Genomic DNA, 18168 nt, shown 5'->3' with positions numbered 1-18168 from the left:
ACAGGTTCCTATGACATCGAAGACATCAACAATGAGATCCAGCGGCGGCTACGGCTCAACAAACACAAAACAAAGATCATCATCGATGCCAACCGGGCGACCCTTAGAGCAACGCTAACCCTCACAAGACACTATCGAGTAGACTTCAACGTTGTCAATAGCATCAACACCGTCTTGGGATTCAAGCGGCAGATTTACACATTCGATATGATCACAGACGGCTATACAGAAGGGGAACACATTGTAAATATCATCAGCATCAACAGCATTCTGGTGAATAGTGATATCATCCATAGAGATAGAAGTTATGTGAATGGTACACAGCAGTCTCCCATCAACAGCTTCTTTCCCGCAGACGGTCCTGGTATGAAGATCATTCAAACCCCCAAGAATCTAGTATACTAAAATACTTGCCGGTGACCTTGCGAACCATCAATCGCATGCAAACGTATCTCACCGCATCCGCTTTCATCTTCGTGAGGTATAATTAAATGACTTATCACGAACATGGTTTGAACTTGACAAAAGGTCAAGCTGATAAACTACAACGGGCTGTCAAGCAAGGTTGTCCGGTCTCCATTCGTTTGTCCCACGCAAACCTGCAAGGTGAACACAAGATGTGGCTCACCTCTCGGCATAATCAAAAGATTATTAAGCTTCTCCAGAAAGGTACTGGTGGTATGAATCTGTAGCTGAGTGCCGCCCAAATGAAGGAAAACGTGCAAAAAGTAGGTGGATTCCTACCCATGTTGGCAGGGCTGGTAATGAGGGTACTTCCCATGGTAGCCAAGACCATTCTACCTGCCTTGGGTGTTGGAGCCTTGAGCGGTCTGGGTGGTGTAGCCATCGACAAGGTCTTATTGTCTGGATTGTACCTGAAACGTGGTGAGTGTGTTTGTACCGTGAAACCTAGTGGCAACAGTCTCTACCTCAAACCATCAAACGCCCAGATCACCTATGGTGATGGACTCTACTTAAAGCGTGGTCAGCAATTCCACGACGGAGCCGGTCTGATCTTAGGTGCAAACAGCCCCTTCAAAAACATTCCCCTCCTCGGTATGCTCCTATAAATAAATGGATGATTTAGATTCTGGTTACCCATAGGCCAACCCCCCTGTTTTTAACACTTTTTTTTTAATTTTGAGCTCTAGTTTCAGATTTTTGAACCTAGCGCCCTTCGATACCTTGCGCAAAAGATGCGCCTATTTCTTCTCTACAATACCTATATAGTCAAACCCCGTGACACCCCTCATTATTTTTCTCTACAAGCCATGGAATAGGCCAACCCCCCTGTTTTTAACTTCTTTTTTTTTAATTTTGAGCTCTAGTTTCTGGTTACCGGCAGACCAGAGTCGAATGTATGGAAGACCAACTCAACGCGGATATTCTTAAGTATCAACGTACCTTGAAGATCTACAAACGACTCGATAAAGTAGTGTCTATAGCACAGGGTGTGTGTTCCGTAGCCAGTTTGATGTTGACAGCTGCACCATGGGTTCAGCTTTGACCGGTATAGGTATTATAGCCTCCCTTCCCCTAGGATCCCTTGCTTGCTTGAGTGCCACTGGCGTGATGGTACTCACACTGATCTCAAGGCGTATCATGAAAAAGAAGAAAAAACACCGCGACAGCTTGCGATTGGCACAGTCCACAAAATCCTTGGTTGAACAATGTATTAGTACTGCTTTGACTGATGATGAACAAATTGATGATGCTGAGTTTGGTAAGATCACAAGCTGCCTCAAGAACTACTATGATGAGAAAGATCAGCTGCGACAACATTCCACCACTTTTAGTGAGGACCTTAATGCGCATGCGCCGTAAAAACGTCACACATAATTTCATTACGCTTCACTACACACATCGTTTCACGATGTGTTCCGTTCTGCTTCACTTCACGATGTGCTCCGTTTCAAGCATAAAAAAAACACAAAAAAAAAAAAAAAAAAAATTTCCGAACCGGCAGAAATATCGGATGGAAATTTTTTTTGTACCCCATCCAACCCATTTTTTATTTTTTTTTTTTAATTAATTTCTTACAAGATCGCAAGAAAAGTACTCCTGTTTGGTCATTTTACTAACTTTTAAGCCTATACTTCTCACGAGGGCTCCATCCAAGGGTTCCTTCTCTCTGTTCAGACTACTGCAGGCCCATACCCTTGTCGTTTCTCCTTCTCTGTTTTTCAAGGTGAAGATCTTACTCCTCCCAAACTTCCCATCTACTTCTACCACTTCTAGAATTTTATATTTTACCCAGGTTGGGAGTTCCTTCCATTTTAGAATTTCCACGCTCTGGTCCTTTGCCTTTTCCTTTAAAAACATTGTCATTAATAAAATCGTCGTCTACGATTTTTTAACTTCTGAGTTCCTCCATCTTCTGTACGAAAGCCATATTTTTGTATCTACCCCTAGGATTACTTCCCTTTAAGGTGTATCTACCATTGTTTACAAAAAGCCATATCCTTGTTTCTACCCTTAGACTAGTTGAAACACAATGAATTTGCATTTTATGTTTGAGGTTGGGGTCCCTATGCAGGATTTGCGCTTATAAAATGGCAAATGCAGCAGAATCCTCCTTTTTACACTACTACCCACCATTATTTTTCTGTAGAAGCCATGGTATAGGCCAACCCACTGTTTTTAACATTTTTTTTTTAATTTTGAGCTCTAATTTTAAATTTTTAACATAGCACCCTTCGATACCTTGTGCAAAAGATGCGCCTGTTTCTCCTCTACAAGACCGATATAGTCATACCCCGTGACACTCCTCATTGTTTTTCTCTAGAAGCCATGGAATAGGCCAACCCCCCTGTTTTTAACATTTTTTCTTTAAATTTTGAGCTCTAGTTTCAAATTTTTGAACATACCGCCCTTCAATACCTTGCGCAAAAGATGCGCCTGTTTCTCCTCTACAAGACCTATATAGTCATTCCCCGTGACACCCCTCATTATTTTTCTCTAGAAGCCATGGAATAGGCCAAACCTCCTGTTTTTAACACTTTTTTTTTAAATCTTCAGCTCTAGTGTCAGATTTTTGAACATAGCGCCCTTCAATACCTTGCGCAGAATATGCGCCTGTTTATCCTCTACAAGACCTATATAGTCATACCCCGTGACACCCCTTATTATTTTTCTCTAGAAGCCATGGAATAGGCCAACCCCCTGTTTTTAACAATTTTTTTTTTAAATTTTGAGCTCTAGTTTCAGATTTTTAAACATAGCGCCCTTCGATACCTTGCACAAAATATGCGCCTGTTTCTCCTCTTCAAGACCTATATAGTCATACCCCGTGACAGGCCTCATTATTTTTCTCTAGAAGCCATGGAATAGGCCAACCCCCCTGTTTTTAACATATTTTTTTAATTTTTTAGCTCTAGTTTCAGATTTTTGAACATACCGCCCTTCGATACCTTGCGCAAATGATGCGCCTGTTTCTCCTCTACAAGACCTATATAGTCATACCCCGTGGCACCCCTCATTGTTTTTCTCTAGAAGCCCTGGAATAGGCCAACCCCTCTTGTTTTTAACATTTTCTTTTTTTTTTTATTTTGAGCACTTTGAACATAGCGCCCTTCGATACCTTGGCAAAAGATGCGCCTATTTGTCCTCTACAAGACCTATATAGTCATACCCCGTGACACCTCTCATCATTTTTCTCTAGAAGCCATAGAATAGGCCATCCCCCCTGTTTTTTAATATTTTTTTTTTAATTTTGAGCTCTAGTTTCAGATTTTTGAACATAGCGCCCTTCGATACCTTGCGCAAAAGATGCGCCTGTTTCTCCTCTACAAGACCTATATCATCATACCCCGTGACAACCCTCATTATTTTTCTCTAGAAGCCATGGAATAGGCCAACCCCCTGTTTTTAACATTTTTTTTTTAAATTTTGAGTTCTAGTTTCAGATTTTTGAACATAGCACCCTTCGATACCTTGCGCAAAAGATGCGCCTGTTTCTACTCTACAAGACCTATATAGTCATACCCCGTGACACCCCTCATTATTTTCTCTAGAAGCCATGGAATAAGTCAACCCCCCTACTTTTCACTTCTTTTTTTTTAAATCTTGAGCTCTAGTTTAAGATTTTTGAACATAGCGCCATTCGATACCTTGCGCAAAAGATGCGCCTGTTTCTCCTCTACAAGACCTATATAGTCATACCCAGTGACACTCCTCATTGTTTTTCTCTAGAAGCCATGGAATAGGCCAATCCCCCTGTTTTTAACATTTTTTTTTTAATTTTGAGCTCTAGTTTCAGATTTTTGAACATAGCACCCTTCGATACCTTGCGCAGAAGCTGTGCCTGTTTCTTCTCTACAAGACCTATATAGTCATACCCCGTGAAACCCCTCATTATTTTTCTCTAGAAGCCATGGAATAGGCCAACCCCCCCTGTTTTTAACATTTTTTTTTAAATTTTGAGCTCTAGTTTCAGATTTTTGAACATATCACCCTTCAATACCTTGCGCAAAAGATGCGCCTGTTTCTCCTCTACATGACCTATATAGTCATTCCCCGTGACACACCTCATTATTTTTCTCTAGAAGCCATGAAATAGGCCAACCCCCCTGTTTTTAACACTTTTTTTTTAAATCTTCAGCTCTAGTTTCAGATTTTTGAACATAGCGCCCTTCAATACCTTGCACAGAATATGCGCCTGTTTCTCCTCTACAAGATCTATATAGTCATACCCCGTGACACCCCTCATTATTTTTCTCTAGAAGCCATGGAATAGGCCAACCCCCCTGTTTTTAACATTTTTTTTTTTAATTTTGAGTTCTAGTTTCAGATTTTTGAACATAGCGTCCTTCGATACCTTGCGCAAAAGATGCGCCTGTTTCTCCTCTACAAGACCTATATAGTCATACCCCGTGACACCCCTTATTATTTTTCTCTAGAAGCCATGGAATAGGCCAACCCCCTGTTTTTAACAATTTTTTTTTTAAATTTTGAGCTCTAGTTTCAGATTTTTGAACATAGCGCCCTTCAATACCTTGCACAAAATATGCGCCTGTTTCTCCTCTTCAAGACCTATATAGTCATACCCCGGGACGCCTCATTATTTTTCTCTAGAAGCCATGGAATAGGCCAACCCCCCTGTTTTTAACATATTTTTTTTAATTTTGAGCTCTAGTTTCAGATTTTTGAACATAGCGCCCTTCGATACCTTGCGCAAATGATGCGCCTGTTTCTCCTCTACAAGACCTATATAGTCATACCCCGTGGCACTTCCATTGTTTTTCTCTAGAAGCCCTGGAATAGGCCAACCCCCCTGTTTTTAACATTTTCTTTTTTTTTATTTTGAGCACTAGTTTCAGATTTTTGAACATAGCGCCCTTCGATACCTTGCGCAAAAGATGCGCCTGTTTCTCCTCTACAAGACCTATATAGTCACACCCAGTGACACTCCTCATTGTTTTTCTCTAGAAGCCATGGAATAGGCCAACCCCCCTGTTTTTAACATTTTTTTTTTTAAATTTTGAGCTCTAGTTTCAGATTTTTGAACATAGCGCCCTTCGATACCTTGCGCAGAAGCTGCGCCTGTTTCTCCTCTACAAGACCTATATAGTCATACCCCGTGACACCCCTCATTATTTTTCTCTAGAAGCCATGGAATAGGCCAACCCCCCTGTTTTTAACATTTTTTTCAAATTTTGAGCTCAAGTTTCAGATTTTTGAACATACCGCCCTTCAATACCTTGCGCAAAAGATGCGCCTGTTTCTCCTCTACAAAACCTATATAGTCATACCCCGTGACACCCCTCATCATTTTTCTCTAGAAGCCATGGAATAGGCCAAACCTCCTGTTTTTAACTTTTTTTTTTTAAATCTTCAGCTCTAGTTTCAGATTTTTGAACATAGCGCCCTTCGATACCTTGGCAAAAGATGCGCCTGTTTCTCCTCTACAAGACCTATATCATCATACCCCGTGACAATCCTCATTATTTTTCTCTAGAAGCCATGGAATAGGCCAACCCCCTGTTTTTAACATTTTTTTTTTAAATTTTGAGCTCTAGTTTCAGATTTTTGAACATAGCACCCTTCGATACCTTGCGCAAAAGATGCGCCTGTTTCTCCTCTACAAGACCTATATAGTCATACCCAGTGACACTCCTCATTGTTTTTCTCTAGAAGCCATGGAATAGACCAACCCCCCTGTTTTTAACATTTTTTTTTAAATTTTGAGCTCTAGTTTCAGATTTTTGAACATACCGCCCTTCAATACCTTGCGCAAAAGATGCGCCTGTTTCTCCTCTACAAAACCTATATAGTCATACCCCGTGACACCCCTCATTATTTTTCTCTAGAAGCCATGGAATAGGCCAAACCTCCTGTTTTTAACACTTTTTTTTTAAATCTTCAGCTCTAGTTTCAGATTTTTGAACATAGCGTCCTTCAATACCTTGCGCAGAATATGCGCCTGTTTCTCCTCTACAAGATCTTTATAGTCATACCCCGTGATACCCCTCATTATTTTTCTCTAGAAGCCATGGAATAGGTCAACCCCCCTGTTTTTAACATTTTTTTTTAAATTTTGAGCTCTAGTTTCAGATTTTTGAACATACCGCCCTTCAATACCTTGCGCAAAAGATGCGCCTGTTTCTCCTCTACAAGACCTATATAGTCATTCCCCGTGACACCCCTCATTATTTTTCTCTAGAAGCCATGATATAGGCCAAACCTCCTGTTTTTAACACTTTTTTTTTAAATCTTCAGCTCTAGTTTCAGATTTTTGAACATAGCGCCCTTCAATACCTTGCACAGAATATGCGCCTGTTTCTCCTCTACAAGATCTATATAGTCATACCCCGTGACACCCTTCATTATTTTTCTCTAGAAGCCATGGAATAGGCCAATCCCCCTGTTTTTAACATTTTTTTTTTTAATTTTGAGTTCTAGTTTCAGATTTTTGGACATAGCGTCCTTCGATACCTTGCGCAAAAGATGCGCCTGTTTCTCTTCTACAAGACCTATATAGTCATACCCCGTGACACCCCTTATTATTTTTCTCTAGAAGCCATGGAATAGGCCAACCCCCTGTTTTTAACAATTTCTTTTTTAAATTTTGAGCTCTAGTTTCAGATTTTTGAACATAGCGCCCTTCAATACCTTGCACAAAATATGCGCCTGTTTCTCCTCTTCAAGACCTATATAGTCATACCCCGGGACGCCTCATTATTTTTCTCTAGAAGCCATGGAATAGGCCAACCCCCCTGTTTTTAACATATTTTTTTAAATTTTGAGTTCTAGTTTCAGATTTTTGAACATAGCGCCCTTCGATACCTTGCGCAAATGATGCGCCTGTTTCTCCTCTACAAGACCTATATAGTCATACCCCGTGGCACTTCCATTGTTTTTCTCTAGAAGCCCTGGAATAGGCCAACCCCCCTGTTTTTAACATTTTCTTTTTTTTTATTTTGAGCACTAGTTTCAGATTTTTGAACATAGCGCCCTTCGATACCTTGGCAAAAGATGCGCCTATTTCTCCTCTTCAAGACCTATATAGTCATACCCCGGGACGCCTCATTATTTTTCTCTAGAAGCCATGGAATAGGCCAACCCCCCTGTTTTTAACATATTTTTTTTAATTTTGAGCTCTAGTTTCAGATTTTTGAACATAGCACCCTTCGATACCTTGCGCAAAAGATGCGCCTGTTTCTCCTCTACAAGACCTATATAGTCATACCCAGTGACACTCCTCATTGTTTTTCTCTAGAAGCCATGGAATAGGCCAACCCCCCTGTTTTTAACATTTTTTTTTAAGTTTTGAGCTCTAGTTTCAGATTTTTTAACATACCGCCCTTCAATACCTTGCGCAAAAGATGCGCCTGTTTCTTCTCTACAAGATCTGTATAGTCATACCCCGTGACACCCCTCATTATTTTTCTCTAGAAGCCATGGAATAGGCCAACCCCCCTGTTTTTAACATTTTTTTTTTTAATTTTGAGTTCTAGTTTCAGATTTTTGAACATAGCGTCCTTCAATACCTTGCGCAAAAGATGCGCCTGTTTCTCCTCTACAAGACCTATATAGTCATACCCCGTGACACCCCTTATTATTTGTCTCTAGAAGCCATGGAATAGGCCAACCCCCTGTTTTTAACAATTTTTATTTTAAATTTTGAGCTCTAGTTTCAGATTTTTGAACATAGCGCCCTTCGATACCTTGCACAAAATATGCGCCTGTTTCTCCTCTTCAAGACCTATATAGTCATACCCCGTGACACGCTTCATTATTTTTCTCTAGAAGCCATGGAATAGGCCAACCCCCCTGTTTTAAACATATTTTTTTAAATTTTGAGTTCTAGTTTCAGATTTTTTAACATAGCGCCCTTCGATACCTTGCGCAAATGATGCGCCTGTTTCTCCTCTACAAGACCTATATAGTCATACCCCGTGGCACCCCTCATTGTTTTTCTCTAGAAGCCCTGGAATAGGCCAACCCCCCTGTTTTTAACATTTTCTTTTTTTTTATTTTGAGCACTAGTTTCAGATTTTTGAACATAGCGCCCTTCGATACCTTGGCAAAAGATGCGCCTATTTCTCCTCTACAAGACCTATATAGTCATACCCAGTGACACCTCTCATCATTTTTCTCTAGAAGCCATAGAATAGGCCAACCCCCCTGTTTTTTAATATTTTTTTTATAATTTTGAGCTCTAGTTTCAGATTTTTGAACATAGCGCCCTCCGATACCTTGCGCAAAAGATGCGCCTGTTTCTCCTCTACAAGACCTATATCATCATACCCCGTGACAACCCTCATTATTTTTCTCTAGAAGCCATGGAATAGGCCAACCCCCTGTTTTTAACATTTTTTTTTTAAATTTTGAGCTCTAGTTTCAGATGTTTGAACATAACACCCTTCAATACCTTGCGCAAAAGATGCGCCTGTTTCTACTCTACAAGACCTATATAGTCATACCCCGTGACACCCCTCATTATTTTCTCTAGAAGCCATGGAATAGGCCAACCCCCCTGTTTTTAACACTTTTTTTCTTCTAAATTTTGAGCTCTAGTTTCAGATTTTTGAACATAGCGCCCTTCGAAACCTTGAGCAAAAGATGCGCCTATTTCTCTTCTACAAGACCTATATAGTCATATCCCGTGACACCCCTTATTATTTTTCTCTAGAAGCCATGGAATAGGCCAACCCCTCTGTTTTTAACATTTTTTTTTAAATTTTGAGCTCTAGTTTCAGATTTTTGAACATACCGCCCTTCAATACCTTGCGCAAAAGATGCGCCTGTTTCTCCTCTACAAGACCTATAAAGTCATACCCCGTGACACCCCTCATTATTTTTCTCTAGAAGCCATGGAATAGGCCAACCCCCTGTTTTTAACATTTTTATTTTTAATTTTAAGCCCTAGATTCAGATTTTTTAACATAGCGCCCTTCGATACCTTGCGCAAAAGATGCGCCTGTTTCTCCTCTACAAGACCTATATAGTCATACCTCGTGACACCCATCATTATTTTTCTCTAGAAGCCATGGAATAGGCCAACCCCCCTGTTTTTAACATTTTTTTTTTAATTTTGAGCTCTAGTTTTAGATTTTTGAATATAGCGCCCTTCGATACCTTGCGCAAAAGATGCGCCTGTTTCTCCTCTACAAGACCTATATAGTCAAACCCCGTGGCACGCCTCATTATTTTTTTCTAGAAGCCATGGAATAGGCCAACCCCTTGTTTTTAACATTTTTTTTTTTAATTTTGAGCTCTAGTTTCAGATTTGTGAACATAGCGCCCTTCGATACCTTGCGCAAATGATGCGCCTGTTTCTCCTCTACAAGACCTATATAGTCATACTCCGTGACACCCCTCATTGTTTTTCTCTAGAAGCCCTGGAATAGGCCAACCCCCCCTGTTTTTAACATTTTCTTTTTTTTTATTTTGAGCACTAGTTTCAGATTTTTGAACATAGCGCCCTTCGATACCTTGCTCAAAAGATGCGCCTGTTTCTGCTCTACAAGACCTATATAGTCATACCCCGTGACACCCTCATTATTTTTCTCTAGAAGCCATGGAATAGACCAACCCCCCTGTTTTTAACATTTTTTTTTTTAATTTTGAGCTCTAGTTTCAGATTTTTGAACATAGCGCTCTTCGATACCTTGCGCAAAAGATGCGCCTGTTTCTCCTCTACATGACCTATATAGTGATATTCCGTGACACCCCTCATTATTTTTCTCTAGAAGCCATGGAATAGGCCAACCCCCCTGTTTTTAACATTTTTTGTTTAATTTTGAGCTCTATTTTCAGATTTTTTAACATAGCGCCCTTCAATACCTTGCGCAAAATATTCGCCTGTTTCTCCTCTACAATACCTATATAGTCATACCCCGTGACACCCCTCATTATTTTTCTCTAGAAGCCATGGAATAGGCCAACCCCCTGTTTTTAACATTTTTTTTTTAATTTTGAGCTCTAGTTTCAGATATTTGAACATAGCGCCCTTCGATACCTCGCGCAAAAGATGCGCCTGTTTCTCCTCTACAAGACCTATATAGTCATATCCCGTGACACCCTTCATTATTTTTCTCTAGAAGCCATGGAATAGGCCAACCCCCCTGTTTTTAACATTTTTTTTTTAAATTTTGAGCTCTAGTTTCAGTTTTGAACATAGCGCCCTTCGATACCTTGCGCAAAAGATGCGCCTGTTTCTCCTCTACAAGACCTATATAGTCATACCCCGTGACACCCCTCATTATTTTTCTCCAGAAGCCATGGAATAGGCCAACCCCCATTTCTACAAATGTGTATCTTAGTTCAATTAAACAATGACATCAAAGGTGCTGTATTTTACAAGAAAGGACTACTTTTACATACGTTCTAAATTGAAGTGGGTGCATTAGTGGTCTTACACCTACAAATAATCCCTTGACAGGTGCAGATTTACTGTGGTACTGAATATTAGCCTAAAAAGAGATGTGACTTGTTTTATCAATGGATGGGATAAATACCATTTCACGATAGAGTTGAAATTGCAATATTTGGACGGAATGTCTGCCTTTTTTAATATTTTTCATTTGACGGCCGTTGGTGTCTTATTCATTTTTTCGGTTTTTAGATATATCGCCTTATTGTTCGCTGGCTTATTGTTCGCTAGTTATTGTTCGCTAGCTTCAGCCTGGTGAGTATGAAAATGGTTCTGAACGTTACAATATACAAAATTACAATATAGAATAATATTAGAAATATGTTACTAGCATGGACAGTGTTATTTTGAAACGTAATTTAACAGAACATATTACAATTTGCGGTTAATGATTAAGGATGTTCGCTACTCTTGCTTTTGACTTTTTGTCAGATATTCGGAATCATCTAGTTTTGTCTATGTAGTGCCAACAAAAAATTTGCCCGCTAATCCCCTACTGTTCTTTTCATAATTTTAAAAAGCCATTTTTGAAAATCTTATAAAATCCTTGTTATTTTTTCATACTTTTTAAGAAAAAGGGTGCCAATGTAAAATGTATGAAAAGTCTAGAGAGAATCATTTCCCGCCAAATTTTCAGTTGATCATATCTCAAAAATAAGGACACGGACCTGTCTTTTTCTACTTTTTCAGTTCCGTCATTTCTTAACTATCAATTTATCACATTCTTTTAAAAAGCTTGTTTTCTTTAACAGAGGAGCAAAAATCCTTAATAATGAAACAAGTGGTTGGTAAATGCAGTTACATAGCATTCATACATTACATTACATAACATAACATAACTTAGCATAACATAGCATAGCATACATTTATTACATAACATAAGATAACTTTGTTATCAGCAATTATCTAAGTTTGTTTTTTATAATTCATTATTCAAAGTGTTTTGGACTTGTGTACTTTTAGCATCAGGAACTCAGAAAATGCAAATTATATCCATGATTTAAATTCTGATTGATCTAACAGTTTGCTTTATCAATACTACTTCAAACAAGTATAATTTAAAGTTAACATTACCATTAATTGTCAGACATGCTGTGTCAATTTGTACTTTTATGATTATCCAGATTGCAAGTTGGCGTGGACTTCTAAATATTTGTAAATGAAAGAAAAAAGATGACGGGTATATGTCAAAGAGACAGAGTACTGGAAAACGGATGCATTCTGCAGGACACCTTTACATAAAATGAATATATTGATATTACATGAAAATATCTTTTACGATTGGTTGTTGTGTTTAGAGTTCAGTGACAAATAGTTCATGCTTAAATAGGCTCTGTAAAGTGTCGACGGGGATAACGAGATGAAATGTTTGACTGCCGCTGTATGTTGGACACTGATTTAATCGATTCGTTTCGACTAGAATTGGCTGTGTTTTACTATATCTCACACAGCCAAACGAACGCCCCTTATGGTGTAATAGGAGTTTTACTTGCATAAAGTCTACGGTTAGAGAAGTATATTTCTTTTCCCAGACGTGGACATTTTTCACATACAATAGTTAAAATTTCTATAGTAAAGGCAGATATATATATATATTTTCTGATTTTTGATATGCTGTTTCTTTCTTTCCTGGTAAAATTTCACCCCTAAACTTCCTTATAAAATAATGATATTGTGAATTTGTTTTTAAATACGAATTATAAAAGACACGCAAATTTTATCTTTAAACAAATGGGTATACATTGTCATTATCAGGGGAAAAAATCAAGACTGCACTTTTTGTTACATATATTATTTTATGGAATTTTGAAACTTTTACTCGTGCAAAATACAATTTCCAAAATCACACGTAGACATTATAAATGCAGTGATTACTTTTTTTATGTTAGTTACGTCATACTGGCCTACTTCGCTTTTTCATCTTGTAAAATTATTTAGAGTGAAAAGAATTTGGCGGTACTGACACTATTAACACCTGACTTTTACTAAGGATACAAAGGATAAATAAAATGTATCTTGTAATCGACCTTTCTTCAGTCTATACAAATACAGGTCGACTGCCACAGATAAACATACCCTATAAGGCTTGTACCTTACTTCTGTTGCGAACGAACTGTTATGTTCAAGAAAAAGAGAGGCGAAAGATACTAAAGGGACATTCAAATTCATAAATCGATAATAAACTGACAAAGCCATGGCAAAAAAGAAAAAGATCGAAAGATACACAGCATTATACAAAACACAAAATAGTAACAATTCAATTTGGGGTCCTCATCGCGGTCTCGTTTATTAATTCAGAAACAAATTCAACGATTTAGATGGGGAACAAAAATACGTTTAGTTCAATGTTAAATTGCAGGATAAAATCAGTATTCGTACAGTGTCCGAAAATATAAAATTTATTTGTACTTGCTACGATACTGAAGAAAAGGTCAGCGAGCCTCGATTTTATCTCTGTTTCTAAAGGTCGTCAAATAAATTTTATATTTTCCTACACTGTACGAATATGGTATGTTTAGTATAGGGTTTTTAAGGTGGAAAATGAATTACATATCAAATTATGGAACTTGTTTTTGACAATACCTACGCTAAAAACAATTCTAAGAATGCGCACTTCTACTTGCCGGATATTCATCAGTTTGCGATATGTCGATTAGACATGTACGCCAGTTGCATTCACCTTTTTCCGATATAAAAATGCATTTCCATTTATTTGCATGAAAAAACCCCACTAAAACATTAATAGTAAAAATTTATTCCAGTTCTCAGTTCTTCGATTTTTTGTTTAAATCAGTGCGAATGTCATTACAAACATTTTTCAGGAACGATTGATTTTGATTTCTAGGAAAAGTTACTATTTTTATATAAAACTCATTAGACACGCAATATGAACGAGAATTAAATATTCCAGAACCATTATTTGTTAAATGTAAAATTCTTAGTTGCTTAATAGGTTAAAAGTAACGTACAAAATGTAATTGTTTACATTTCTCAGAAATTTTCAGTTATTTCTAGTATACTACATCAGTACAAGATCACGTAGTTGTAACTTCTATATGTAAAATCCAGAACAGGCGTTTTAAATATGGAATGTTTATTTGGTATATTGTTTCTTTTGTCGTCCTCTGGTAAGATTTCTATTTTATTACAACAAAAAATGTCAGTTGTGTGAAAGGAAAAGCGGCGCTAAGCAGACCTTTTTCTCAAAAATTATTTTTACGAAAATCATGTGATTTAAACAATAAATGATATTTGATGCGGGAATTTTCAACTATATTGTCATGCAAATATGATTTTTGTGCAAGGTTTTGAAATTAAAAGATTGCTTATATTTTAATTTTCGTGGAAATCACTTTAGAATGGGAAAAAATCTACGTATTTTCTCTAAAACGCTTTTAAGTGGCTTTCTCGGATTGTAAAATTGTTTTTCCTCGTAATGGACTCTAAGTACTATGATTTTACTTTGTATTATCTCAACTTGACAAAAGAAATTTGTGAATGAAAATCTGAGGGGGGGATATGGCAAACAAACTGTCTAGTCAGACGATGCCGTGATGACTTATTTTGACAAAAACATCGCATTTTGAAACTTATGTTAATTTACATGATACATGTTGTATTTGACCTTTTGACGACCAAATCGACATCAAAACAACAGTAAAATAATGAGCATCAATCTTAAAAAGCTTGAGAAACTTATGACATTTTATCCCAACGTTTGCATAAAGTTTGGTTCAGGTTCAATTATATTTTTAGTGACTAATTTAGGCTTTACAGGTTTACTCTTTGAATCAAAATTGTAAATTTAGTTACAGTGGCGGAGATATTTTTGACAATTGACGGAGCTACCAACAACATACTTATGGCAGATATCGGAGCATTTAGAAATGAGGATAAATATCTAATATTTAGTGTAAAAGGTTGTCGGGACGCCATGTTTATTCTGTCATCCCACGCAAAAGTATCACCTCCATATTATCATATTATCATTGGTGGATATGGCAACAAGAAGTCGATACTTGCTAGACAAATACAAGAATACAAACTTCTTAAGGAATACCTTTCTTCTGAAATGGGTTGCTCTATTTACAAGCCATTTTGGATAAGTTGGGAACGTGGTATTATTGAAGTTGGTAGAGGACATGTGATTGGTGATAACGTGTTTCTGTCTGACATTGATCACTGTCCTTTCGCTATAAACAACATTGAAATAAGCACTGGTAAAGATGGTGCAACAGTGGATTGGACTATTGTTCCTAACAGTACTAGTAAGTAATTGTTTATAATGGTTCAACACCATAGAACTATCATGTCAATTCTTAGAATGATTGTTAACTGTCTGACATGTGTTCCACCCACCTTGTCAAACTCATTCTGCAGTTAAGGTTGACTAGTGTTAATATGCGTGACAATAAATAAATAAATCAGGCCGTTGATTTTCTAGCTTAAATTTTGTCATTTCGAGGCCATTTATAGCTTTTTACGGGTTTTGGTTTTGATCATTGTTGAAACCAGTACGTCGGCCAATAGTTGCTTATATTAACATCACTTGGTCTCTGGTGTATCGTTGCCTTATTGGCAATCATACCACATCTTCTTATTTTTATATCAAAATTTCGTTACTTGTATTGTCATATAAAAGAGACGATTTCAAGATAGAAGGTGTCCTTCTGACTATGAGACATTTGATTAAAGAAAAATGTTTTATAATTAAACTAGAGGCTCTCAAGAGCCTGTGTCGCTCACCTGTATTTACTGATGCTTTGGAAATCATGTAAAATAAGGTTAAAATCATAATTAATAGTATTAGATATTATAATGATATCTAAGATAATAACAAAAAACTGCAAAATATTTGTAAAATTACTAACTCAGGGGCAGCAACCCAACAACGGGTTGTCGGATTCGCCTGAAAATTTCAGGGCAGATAAATATAAATCTGATGAACATTTTTGCCACCTGTCAGATTTGCTCTAAATGCTTTAGTTTCAGAGATATAAACCAAAAACTGCATTTTACCCCTATGTTCTATTTTTAACCAAGTCGGCCATGATGGTTGGAAGGCGGGGTCATCCGACAAATTTTTAAACTAGATACCCTAATAATGATTATGGCCAAGTATGGTTAAATTTGTCTCAGTAGTTTCAGAGAAGAAGATTTTTGTAAAAGATTACAAAAATTTACAAAAAATTGTTAAAAATTGACTATTAAGGGCAATAACTTCTAAAGGGGTCGACTAACAATTTTGGTCATGACGACTTATTTGTAGATCTTACTTTGCTGAACATTATTGCTGTTTACAGTTTATCTCTATCTATAATAATATTCAAGATAATAACCAAAAACTGAAAAAATTTCCTTAAAATTACCAATACAGGGGCAGCAGCCCAACAACAAGTTGTCAGATTTGTCTGAAAATTTCAGGGCAGATAGATCTTGACCTGATAATCAGTTTTACCCTTGTCAGATTTACTCTAAATGCTTTGGTTTCAGAGATATAAGCCAAAATCTACATTTTACCCCTATGTTCTATTTTTAGCCATGGCGGCCATCTTGGTTGGTTGGCGGGGTCATCGGACACTTTTTTAAAACTAGATACCCAAATAATGATTGTGGCCAAGTTTGGTTAAATTTGGCCCTGTGGTTTCAGAGGAGAAGATTTTTGTAAAAAGCTAACGACGACGGACGACGACGACGACAACGACGACGACGCCGACGACGACGACGACGACGGACGACGGACGACGGACGACGGACGCCAAGTGATGAGAAAAGCTCACTTGGCCCTTCGGGCCAGGTGAGCTAAAAACGAAAAAGACAAATGCTACTCAAAAGTATTTACCGAACGTGTTAACAGCATGGCAAATTGAAGGACAGCTGTTTTCCGGGAAAATTCCTGGAAGAAAATTGCATTTTAGGCGGATACTATTATTTAGGTTTAAGCCTGTTTTTTTTTTATCTGTATCTAATAACACGAAGCACATGATCATATATACATGTATATGTATACTTATAGAACCAAATACGGACAAAACATGACTCGATACATTGATGTGTTTTATTTGCCATAATTTATTCCTCATTTTGATCGTCTTTTAATCTAACGGTAAACAACACTTTACTTACTCGACACATTTCTATACCTTTTATAGCTTACTTTGCGGTATGGGTTTTGATCATTGTTGAAGACCGTACGGTGGCCTAAAGTTGTTGACTTCTGCGTCGTTTGGTGGAGAGTTGTCTTATTGGCAATCTTACCAAATCTTCTAATTTTTAGACAAAACACTACTGTAATTTGACGACAATTAATAATATGCACACTACATACACAGTATAAGATAATGGGAATTACTTAAAACATTCGACAGCACAGCAGACGTCACCAATCATCTACTTCCGGCTCTTCCTCCTACTTAAATAAAATAAAAAAGCAACAAATTTAACGCACAAACATAGACAAACGACACATAAAAACACATGCAGTTACATGTTCCGTCAATGTCAAAATTAATAAATGAAATTAAAGATTTTATTATTTCATATTTTAGATCAGACGATTACACCTCTGCAAAATAGTCCCATTAGGTCCAGAAAACTCTACAGATTGGCAAAGGACTGTCCTACTTTTGAACAGATACGGTCCATGAAAAAATATTCGAATGTTGAATGTGGATTGGAATGTATCGCAGTGAAGGACTGCTGTGGATTTCGGTATTACAAAACAAGTGGACTGTGTGGAATTGTATCTGATATAGCTACCGCTAATATTGTTACTTCTTATCATAAAAAGCAAATGTAGATGGCGCTACGATTGTTGTACATATACTGTGAACATAGACTATTGAATATATTTAACATTTGATGTAATTTTAATACTTCATTTATTTCTATAAAAACGTTTAACGCAGTACATTTCAAAATCCTCGTCTTTATACAATTCTTTCAGACACGTGATTATATCAGTTATTCCAATTACTGTTTTGACGCCATGTCTTCTAATTAACAGAGGTTTTTCGTTTAATTTCTTGTTCTATTGCGTAAACAAAGTAAAATAAAAATAAGTTAAGGATCTGATGAGATATCTAATCATGCTAATGAAGATTTGTCCCAGTGTAAATCTTATAGCAATTCTGTTATATATAACAAAAATGGTTGTTAAAAAATTGCATAATTTTCAAAAGTGTGAAGAATAAATAGTTCGATATTTAATCATTTATCCGTCTGATCAGCATTTCTTGACCGCTAAGTTACTTTCCCCGTGTATTATCCTCAGTGGGAAAGAATTCGGAAGG

General features: G+C 37.3%; 1 long non-coding RNA gene across 6 annotated transcripts; it reads right to left on the bottom strand.

The window, feature by feature from the left end:
- Positions 1-1120: 1120 nt before the first annotated feature.
- Positions 1121-8859, bottom strand: LOC127714630 (uncharacterized). Of its 6 annotated transcripts, none has more exons than XR_007987833.1 (4): positions 6683-8859; positions 5524-5801; positions 4582-5167; positions 1121-2998 (listed from the first exon to the last, which is right to left on the bottom strand). It is a non-coding gene; the product is annotated as an uncharacterized LOC127714630 (long non-coding RNA). The 6 variants fall into 6 exon arrangements; XR_007987834.1 differs by having other exon boundaries at positions 4582-5801; positions 6683-7110; positions 7285-8859; XR_007987836.1 differs by having other exon boundaries at positions 4582-5801; positions 6683-6756; positions 7285-8859.
- Positions 8860-18168: the final 9309 nt, after the last annotated feature.

This window comes from Mytilus californianus, unplaced genomic scaffold (assembly GCF_021869535.1).
Source record: "Mytilus californianus isolate M0D057914Y unplaced genomic scaffold, xbMytCali1.0.p SCAF_9, whole genome shotgun sequence".
Taxonomy (NCBI): domain Eukaryota; kingdom Metazoa; phylum Mollusca; class Bivalvia; order Mytilida; family Mytilidae; genus Mytilus; species Mytilus californianus.
This window is presented reverse-complemented; position numbering and strand designations above follow the sequence as displayed.